The sequence below is a fragment of the Helianthus annuus genome, chromosome 12 (assembly GCF_002127325.2).
Source record: "Helianthus annuus cultivar XRQ/B chromosome 12, HanXRQr2.0-SUNRISE, whole genome shotgun sequence".
NCBI classification, from domain to species: domain Eukaryota; kingdom Viridiplantae; phylum Streptophyta; class Magnoliopsida; order Asterales; family Asteraceae; genus Helianthus; species Helianthus annuus.
The window spans coordinates 72,631,857-72,641,902 of NC_035444.2; the positions used below are offsets into that span (position 1 = coordinate 72,631,857).

General features: G+C 36.4%; 1 long non-coding RNA gene across 5 annotated transcripts; it reads right to left on the bottom strand.

Moving 5' to 3' along the window:
• Window positions 1-6,700: 6,700 nt before the first annotated feature.
• On the bottom strand, window positions 6,701-9,622 carry LOC110899158. Of its 5 annotated transcripts, XR_002569977.2 has the most exons (5): window positions 9,295-9,619; window positions 8,165-8,319; window positions 7,965-8,058; window positions 7,103-7,209; window positions 6,701-6,975 (listed from the first exon to the last, which is right to left on the bottom strand). It is a non-coding gene; the product is annotated as an uncharacterized LOC110899158 (long non-coding RNA). The 5 variants fall into 5 exon arrangements; XR_002569976.2 differs by having other exon boundaries at window positions 6,701-7,209; window positions 7,965-8,100; window positions 8,184-8,319; window positions 9,295-9,622; XR_002569975.2 differs by having other exon boundaries at window positions 6,701-7,209; window positions 7,965-8,100; window positions 8,206-8,319; window positions 9,295-9,621.
• Between the last annotated feature and the right edge of the window lie 424 nt (window positions 9,623-10,046).

The following is a 10,046-nucleotide window of genomic DNA, read 5'->3' on the forward strand; positions in this document are numbered from 1 at the left end:
AATTTACAGTAAGTTGATTTCACACAGAAATCTTTATTTTCCAAAACATGTTTTATTGATTTATTCACACTGAGCCACTTTTCTGAGCTTGATAGTGCTTTATAGCACTTTTCCTGGATCACACAGATCCCCTGAAACATGTTTGAAAAAGGTTTTGTCAGCGGGGAAATACTGAGTGAATCATTCAGTTTTCTAAAACGACCCGTTAGTTATAAATTACAGTATTAAGGGGAATTACAATGTTTTTATCAACCAATTATCAAGAATGGGTATTTGTAACTCGACCGGATCTGTGACTGTGGTCATACCACTATTGGGTCCCGTCGCCCCAATAGTGACGATTATCAGGCTCACTCACCTAGAGTGATAAAAATAGTAATGTGCACAATACCCCACATACCAGCTGTAATTTGGTGATTACAAAGACTTAATCCCTGTAATTATAACCTTTGAAAATAACTTGAAGTTTTGTAATACTTACTCGCAAACTGTGAGAAAACAGTTAAAAAGAAGAATGACTCACATTGCAGATTAACGAGCAAATAGATAAGCCTCCTGATTAGCCTTGATTACACCTAGTTTAACACAATGCACACACAGGCAGGTTAGTAACTAATACAGCAGTTACGTCAATTCACGAGATTAAACCCTCACAACGATTAATCAGTGCAATACTCGATAATTCAATCAGATTCACAACGAATAACAGAGCATAGTCCGAATTTGAACAACACTCTAATATTCAAGTCGAAATCATGACGAATAATCAAAGTACAAGCTCAGTTGAGCAGCACCCGGATTATTGTTGGATAGTTATAATCGATCGGACGTTGAATCGTAATAGCGATCGAGTTATTACCCTGATTGCGGCAGCACCTCATGATCGTGTGTGTGTTTAGACTGATTTCGGAATAACTGAACGTCCACAGAGAATTTGTGAAACGTTTTGACACCACAGTTTACATGCCAAGGTCGGCTATTTATAGCCAGAATTTCGACTCGCTTACGGACCGTATGCCTAACCCCTTACGGTCCGTAAGGGAACCTGGTCTGCTTACGGTCCGTAAGGACCAACCTTTACGGTCCGTAAAGGGTGCAGCCTACTTCCTAGCCTAGCTGAGTTCGGTTGTAGCCTTGGTGAATCAACACTTTTAACAAATCAGGATATAGCAACGTTTATATTTAGATAATTATCAATTAGGGTTTGCCCCCCTCGAGTTTTAGGGGCCCTGATCCTGATTCCGATTGTTCCGGAAATTTCAGGGTTTATGCCAAATTACTTGGGTGTCTTAATTAGGGTTTTCTTATTGAATGATTATTATCCTAATTACCGGTTTTATTGATAGTTGTTATATCCTCCCTACCTTAAGAAAAATCTCGTCCTCGAGATTTACTGGAAGAGATGTGGATATTTTCGCTTCATTTCTGATTCTAGCTCCCAAGTGTATTATGGCCCTCTCTTTGAATTCCACTTGACTTTGACTAATACCAGTCTTTCATGCTTGAGAAATTTGACTTTTCGATCTTCAATTTCTAATGGTTTCTCTACGAATTTTAATTTTTCGTTCACCTCTACATCCTGTAGAGGGACTACCAGGGATTCATCTGATAGACATTTCTTGAGATTGGATACATGAAATATCTCATGTACTCCGGCTAATTCTTCTGGTAGTTGTAAACGATAAGCTACTGGTCCTATTCGTTGAATCACAGGGAATGGTCCAACGTATCTTGGACTTAGCTTTCCTTTCTTACCGAATCGTACTACTCCTTTCCAAGGAGAAACTTTTAAAAGTACTTTATCTCCGACTTGAAATTCTAAAGGTTTGCGACGATTATCTGCATAGCTCTTTTGACGATCTCGAGCTGTTTTTCAGTCTTTCTTTGATCTGGGTTATCTTGTCGGTAGTTTCTTGTACAATTTCAGGACCTGATAATTGACTTTCTCCGACTTCTGCCCAGCATACTGGAGTTCTGCACTTGCGTCCATACAGTGCTTCGAATGGTGCAGCTTCGATGCTTGAATGATAACTATTGTTATAGGAGAATTCTATTAATGGCAAATGGCTATCCCAATTACCACCAAAGTCAATTACACATGCTCGGAGCATGTCTTCTAACGTTTGGATTGTCCTTTCACTCTGTCCGTCTGTTTGTGGATGATATGCAGTACTTAGATTTAGTCGAGTTCCCATTGCTTTCTGAAAACTTTTCCAGAAATGAGAAGTAAATCGACTATCTCTATCCGATACAATGGAGAGTGGGACTCCATGTAGGGATACTACTTCGTCCACGTACAGTTGTGCTAACCTTTCCATGCTAAAGGTTTCTTTTATTGGTAGGAAGTGAGCTGACTTGGTTAATCGGTCTACAATTACCCAAATCGCATCATTACCTCTTTTGGTTTTGGGTAACTTAGTAACAAAATCCATTGTTATGAGTTCCCATTTCCATACCGGCATTTCTAACTGTTGTAGTAGTCCGGAAGGTTTCTGGTGTTCAGCCTTAACTTGTGAACAAGTTAAACACTTGGATACGTATTCGGCTATATCCTTTTTCATTCCTATCCACCAGAAATTATTCCTTAAATCTTGGTACATCTTATTATTTCCTGGGTGCATGGTATACCTAGATTTATGAGCTTCTTCTAAAATCTTATTTCTTAACTCTCCTTGCTTAGGTACCCAAATTCGTTTCTTATGGAATTTCCAAATCCCATCATTTCCTTGTTCTAGTTCTTTTAGGCAACCTTTCATTCCTTCAGCATCATCTTTGATTGCTGTTTTCTGAACTTCTTTGATTTGTGCCATTAAATCTACTTGTAGATTTAATCTCAGAGCACGGACTCGTTTCTGTTTCTCATGGTACTTACGACTTAAAGCATCTGCAACTACATTTGCTTTTCCTTCGTGATATTGGATATCACAGTCGTAATCACTTAGCATCTCCATCCATCTTCTTTGCCTCATGTTTAACTCTTTTTGCCCAAATATATATCTTAAACTTTTATGATCTGTATAGACAGTAAACTTACTTCCGTACAGATAATGTCTCCAGATCTTAAGGGCAAAGATTATGGCTCCTAATTCTAGATCATGAGTCGTATAATTCTCTTCGTGCCTTTTCAATTGTCTAGAAGCATACGCAATTACCTTCTTGCGTTGCATCAACACACATCCATAGCCTAATTTCGAAGCATCACAATATACTTCAAAGTCTTCTGTTCCCTCGGGTAAAGCTAAGATTGGTGCATTTGTCAACCTATGCTTTAAAATCTTAAAAGCTTCTTCTTGTCTAGGTCCCCATTCAAACTTAGTAGCTTTACAGGTTAACTTAGTTAAAGGTACGGCTATCTTAGAAAAATCTTTGATAAATCGTCTATAGTATCCAGCTAAGCCTAGAAAACTTCTTATCTCCATTACTGTTTGTGGAACTTTCCATTTAGTAATTGCTTCTATCTTAGCAGGATCTACATGTATACCTTCGTGATTTACCACATGTCCTAAGAATTGTATTTCTTGCAGCCAAAATTCACATTTCGAGAATTTGGCATAAAGCTTTTCTTTTCTTAACAAAGTTAAGAGAACGTGTAATGCTCACAATGTTCTTTTTGGCTTTTGGAGTAAATAAGTATATCGTCGATAAAAACGATTACAAATTTATCCAAATATGGTTTACAGATGCGATTCATCATGTCCATGAATGCTGCTGGGGCATTCGTTAACCCAAAGGGCATGACTGTAAACTCATAATGACCATACCTAGTTCTAAAAGCAGTTTTAGGTATGTCTTCTTCTTGTACTTTCAACTGATGGTATCCGGATCTTAAATCTATCTTTGAGAAGTACCTAGCTCCTTGTAATTGATCAAAAAGATCATCAATCCTAGGTAATGGGTATCGATTCTTAATCGTAACCTTATTCAATTCCCTATAATCAATACACATTCTCATCGATCCATCTTTCTTTTTCACAAACAACACTGGCGCACCCCAAGGGGATGAACTAGGTTGTATGAATCCTTTGCTTAATAATTCTTCTAATTGCTTTTTCAATTCTAGCATTTCGGTAGGTGCTAATCTATATGGTGCTTTAGCTATTGGTGCAGTACCTGGAATTAAATGAATTCTAAACTCTACTTCTCTATCAGGTGGTAATCCAGGTAATTCTTCTGGAAAAACGTCTGGGTATTCTGACACTACCGGGATGTCCTGAAGTTCCTTATCTTTAGTGTTAATGATTACTGAAATCATGTACACCATTTCTTGTTTTCTCGAATAACTAGCCAATTTCATTACGGAAATGAATTTCAGTGGCTTTCGAGGTTTATCTCCAGTAATTAAAATTACTTCTCCTGAAGGTGTTTGAATTTCTACTGCATTTTTATCACATAGGATTCGAGCATGGTTGGCTATTAACCAATCCATTCCTAACACTACATCGAATCCGGCTAAATTCATTGGTAACAGGTTTGCAGAAAACTTATGGCCTAATAATTCTATTTTTCCTTCTTGCCAGACTTTATTTATTTTTACAGAATTTCCTTCTGCGGTTTCGACTGTGAAGATTTGCCTAAGAGTGGTTAAAGGTAACTTAAGATCTTGACAAAATGAAGTATTGATAAAACTTTGGTTCGCACCAGAGTCAAATAATACTTTTGCAAACACATCATGTACTAGGAACGTACCAGCTATCACATCTGGAATGAGTTCGGCCTCCTGAGTGGTTAGCTGGAATGCCCGCGCATTTCTCTTTGTTGCTCCTTCAGCTGGTTTGACTTGGTTGGCTACAGGTTTAGCTAATTTAGGACATTCAAATTGGAAATGACCTCTTTCTCGGCAATTATAACAAATTCTTATTTTCTTCCTGTAGTCTTTTTCCCGATGTCCTTTTGTCTTGCAAAAATTGCAAACCATGTTGCATTGTCCATAATGCTTCTTTTTGCAAGTTTTGCAGAACGGAGATGATGAGGATTGCCCCGTTCCTCTTTTCTTGGTATTACCCACACGAAATCTTTGGGTAATCTTTTGTGCCAGTTCCTTCTTGCGATCTTCTTCTCTTGTGCGCACTAATTCATCTGTTAGGGTATTAGCTAATTCCACAGCATCGTCAATAGTACGAGGTCTCGCAGCTTTAACGATGTTTCGGATTTCACTAATTAACCCCCAGATGTAACGGGAAATAAGTACCTGTTCTGGCGAAGCCAGTGTTGGCACTACCCTTGCGTATTCAAAGAATGTCGAAGTATAGCCCCGACAATCTACCCCTGTCATGCGGTGACTTAGGAATTTGTTTGCCATTTGATCTTTTTCATATTCGGGACAGAATTTTCTTTCTACAAGACTCTTAAATTCTTCCCAACTCATGGCATAGGCTATCCTTCTTCCTTTTGCCTGGAGAACCGTATTCCACCATTCTAGCGCTCCTTCTTTGAACAGATTTGATGCATACATCACCTGATCCTCTTCAGTACATTTGCTTATTGCGATTACTGCTTCGGTTTTCTCTAACCAACGCAGTGTTGCAGTTGCCCCTTCGTTACCTGCAAATTCAGCGGGTTTGCAAGCAAGAAACTCTTTGTAAGTGCAACCAGACATTGCAGCTTTTATCCTCTTAGGGAGTGGGGCCTGTTGCGGATCATGAGTGTCATGATTGCCGCCTCCATTTATGCTGTTACTGCCGTTATCTTCCAGAGTACGTTTACTCGGATTTAATTGTTGTGGTTCGGCAGGTTTTTGAACAGCAGCCACAATTGCTGGAATAGCATGGGCTATCCCTTGGGCGATAAAGTGCTCGATATCTTGTCGAGTTATATATTGATCTTCCTGTTCTTGCTCAGATTGATTTACTTCATTAATTGGTTCATTGTTAGCGTTTTCCATCTGCTAATTAGTAGGAAGTATTAGTGTCTAACTTATAACTAACAAATTTAGCACAGATAAACACATAAATTACTACAACATACAAACATAACCAAAATTGTCGATTTCTTGACTTTCATTTTGTTATTGTATATTGTATATGCCTCCGTACACACCATATCTTACAGAGTTTTATTGCCCATTTTACAAAGTTTTAAGTTACTTATTTACACTATTATACAATACGGCGTCCTGTGGTTTAACTGACATTTCTAGTAACGATGTTCCCTCTCATCGTACTTCCAAGTTAGATGCTCTCCCATTTCCCTGATCCTATTACCCGTACCTATCAGTTCTTCACCGAACTGACGGAGTTCAGCCAGGTTTTCATTACTCATGGGAGGATTCGGGATTGGTTCTGGATCGAATTGTGGAAGGAAACTATAAGGACTCACTACAAGAAAATAAAGCTAAGGTAACCCTGGTAAAATGTTGCATTAGGCCTTGAAAAGGTTGCATTAGGTCTAATGCAACCTTTTATTGGGGGCTGCATTAGAAGCAGTTGCATTAGACCTAATGCAACCTTTTAAAGGTCTAATGCAACCTTTATTTAAAGTGTTGCATTTACTATTTAAATGCAACTTTTTTAGTATGCAACATTTTTACATTCTAATGCAACTTTTTTAATACTCAAATGCAACTTTTTTTTACACTAAATGCAACATTTTTACGAATATTAATTACATCATATGCAACCTTTTTTACACGCATATGCAACTTTATAATATAAATTCAATTGCTATTAATTAATATGCATTCAATCGTAATTACACAAAACAATAGTAAAACACATATCATTAATAGTAAAATGGTGTACTTTAGATGGTTATTCAAACTCAAGTAACAATATAGTCAACACAAGATGTAGATTAAAGAGAAATTGAACATTCTACGCTTCTCGATCTCTAACTAGCACTTTGTATAACATAAATACATAATGCATCATAGCTTCCAGGTTTTGTTGTTGGCTCTCAATATATATATTTTGCATAGCTTCGAGCTTGGCTTGTTTTAGTTTCATGATCCTCTTCAATCTCATTGCGCATTTCTAGCAACTGGTTTTTTAATTTAAATGATATCATATGCCCTTCCGGAATCATGTATGTGTGGGGAACCAAGGATTTGTTTTTACACCTCATAGAAATTGACCCAATTAAAAGCATAAAAAATTTATTTTTATACCTTACCACATGAGCAACACACACAGATCTTCTCAAGAAACATCTAACAGGTGGTGTTGTCAATTCAAACTTCAAGAAATTCACAATTGAAGATTCCATTTGCAAAACCTGCACAAGTCAAACTTATTAGTCAAACAAACACTAATCACCCTGGAATAACAACTATTGTAAACCAAGAACACACACACCCCTCGTCTTTGATGTATGTATCATCTATTGTGTAGCAGAAATCTTCTAGTTGGCGTACCCGAATAAGGGGCTGATTAAACTTGTAAATATTCAATTCACAATAAGACGCACCTCTAATATAAATAATAAAAATTTGTATATTTTTCCATATTTTATAAGTTTAACCGGTTAAAAGAGGTAAAGATCCTAAAATCAACATATAAGTAAATGGGCCAAAGTGTCAAAACTACCTCTAATAAAAGAAATAGATGAGCCTATTATGTGACATAAAAGATTAAACAATATAAATCTAGATCACTTCAACAAACGTAACATGTGAAAGGTAAAAAATCAAGGGTTATCTTTGAGTGAATTATTTAAGTTTAGTGTTTAGCACATAAAAAATAAAGCCCATGTAAGAAAAACGTTGTGCTTCATAGGAATTCTTTTGCAATTATGTGCTTCGCTAAGTATAACAAGCTGCCTCCTAGGTAAAATTTTCTTAAAGACTTATCGAATGGCATTTCGCAAACAAAAACAAGACTGGCTAATAACAAACGTCTCCAATAAAATGATAAAATGTATGGAGCTTATTCAACAAACATAGCAACTTAAGAACCTTAACATATGAGCCATAAGGCATTTATTTTGCGTATTTAACATGAATATCAAAGAAGTGTACAACATGTTATTACCTGAGTCACCAACAACAGGAACTTGAACACGGTCGCACTCAATAAATAATCTATATGAGTCAACTAACATATGATCGGGTCTCTTTAATATTAACTGTTGAGCACAACAAAAGATGTTTTTCTTAGACATTTTGACCTGCATCAAATTTTTAAGTATGTAAATGTTAGTTACTTATTTGAAGTATTTGGATTTCATTTACCTATTTGGGTTCATCATACGTCTGGGAGTTGTGGCATTTACATTATAACTAAAACACAACAATCATCTCCTTTAAAAAATGCAACCACGTGGCTTTGGATTTTCACTTGTCTAGCAATGTACCAATGCCTGTTCCAGAAAATGATGTTTCACATTCTAGCAAAAAACAACAAAAACATAGGAACAAGATTAGAGCAAAATAGCAAACCAAATATGTACACATGATGTAATGCATCAAATCAGTCATGATAATATTTTGTTCATGGGTGAAAAGAATGAACTACAATCTCTGAAAGACATTCCGATTTCCGAGTTTTTCTATTCCATTAATAATCTTACTAGGGTGAAAACATAAGGGTGTCCGGGGTCGATGCGGCAAAGGAAGCAGGGAAGGAATTTGTCACCACTAAGACCATGTGTAGTGGGGCGTTTTCTTTAAAAAAATTTCAAAAAAAAGGCCCAAAAACGCCTTCCCCACCATTACATGGGGCGTTACTTTGTAAAATTTTTGAAAAAAAATTCTTCCGGCGTTTTCTTTAAAACGCTCAAAGCAAACAAGTTGGATGAGTGTTGACCAATGGGAAGAGACTTGAGTGTTTGACTATTCAGCTTTTTGAATAAGTTTTTTTTTTAATCCTTTTTAATAATTGGAAGGGGCATTATTAGGCATTATGCCCACTACACCACTTTTGCTATAATGCCCCATGCTGACTGGGATGACACGTGTCGGATAATGCCCCATGGTGGGGGCATTATAATTCTTCACCACTACACATGGTCTAATAACAGAGATTCATGACTTCTAAAGTTTTAACAAATTTAGATTAACAATGATGCATTATCTAGTAAAAAAAGTATGTGAAATAGAAGTCAATTTGGTTAAAGCATTTCATCGAGCAGGTGGTAGCATCTTTAGACCTTTTACTTTTACACACTTACATTAGATAAAGATCGGAACATGAGGTCGATGGCTGTATTACAAGTGTTTCTTATGTTAAAACAATTTGAAATCTAGTAACATGATATAACCCCCCAAAACACACATTTGCCCCAAAAATTACAACGAAATTCAACATTTTAATTAGAACCCTAAACTTGATTGAAGCAAGGTTGATGGAAGAGAAAAAGTACTTGCTCAGGGATGAAGTTATGATTGAAGCGATGTGGAGTCGAGCAACAAGGAACCGAGCAGTTATGATAGATTATCTGATGGTGCAGTGGTGGTTCGTCGGTCACTCAGCCGCAGTTCATTAGTGGTAAATTGGCAGAAATCGATGGGAGGAGACGACCTTCCGTTTGGGGTATGGGGGATTGGGATCGAATGAAGGAAATGATCGATAGAGGTTGAGGGAGAGAATTTCGATGGGGGGTGGGGGGTGATGGGAGATGGCGTCCAATTCTAAAATTGAGAATGAGAGGCAAATCAAAATTTTGGGGGAACAGACATAGGCGGGAATTTAAAATAAAAATGATTATTCAGTTTATAATGATATATCATAAAACGTTATCTTAGAATGATCATTATTACATTTTTTAGTTATAACTATTAAAAGTTTTAGTACGTAGTTTTTTATTTAGCTAATGCTAACAATACTATTATTTAACAATTTTGAAAATAAAATATTTTATTTTCTCAAATGTTTTGTTTCGTATATCTATTATAATTTGTATATTTCAAATGAAGACCATACTGACCATATCAGACTTTATAGTCTCTCAACTCTTTTTATTCAAGAATCAATGACAATGTGATTTAATAAAAATAAAGTATTATTTAATATCAAAAATCACTATTGCAAATGAAGACTTCCCTATACTTTATTTTCCCGTTTTTATTGAATTTCTAAACCTAAAACTTTTTGGTTGTGTGTGTTTGTGGCCAA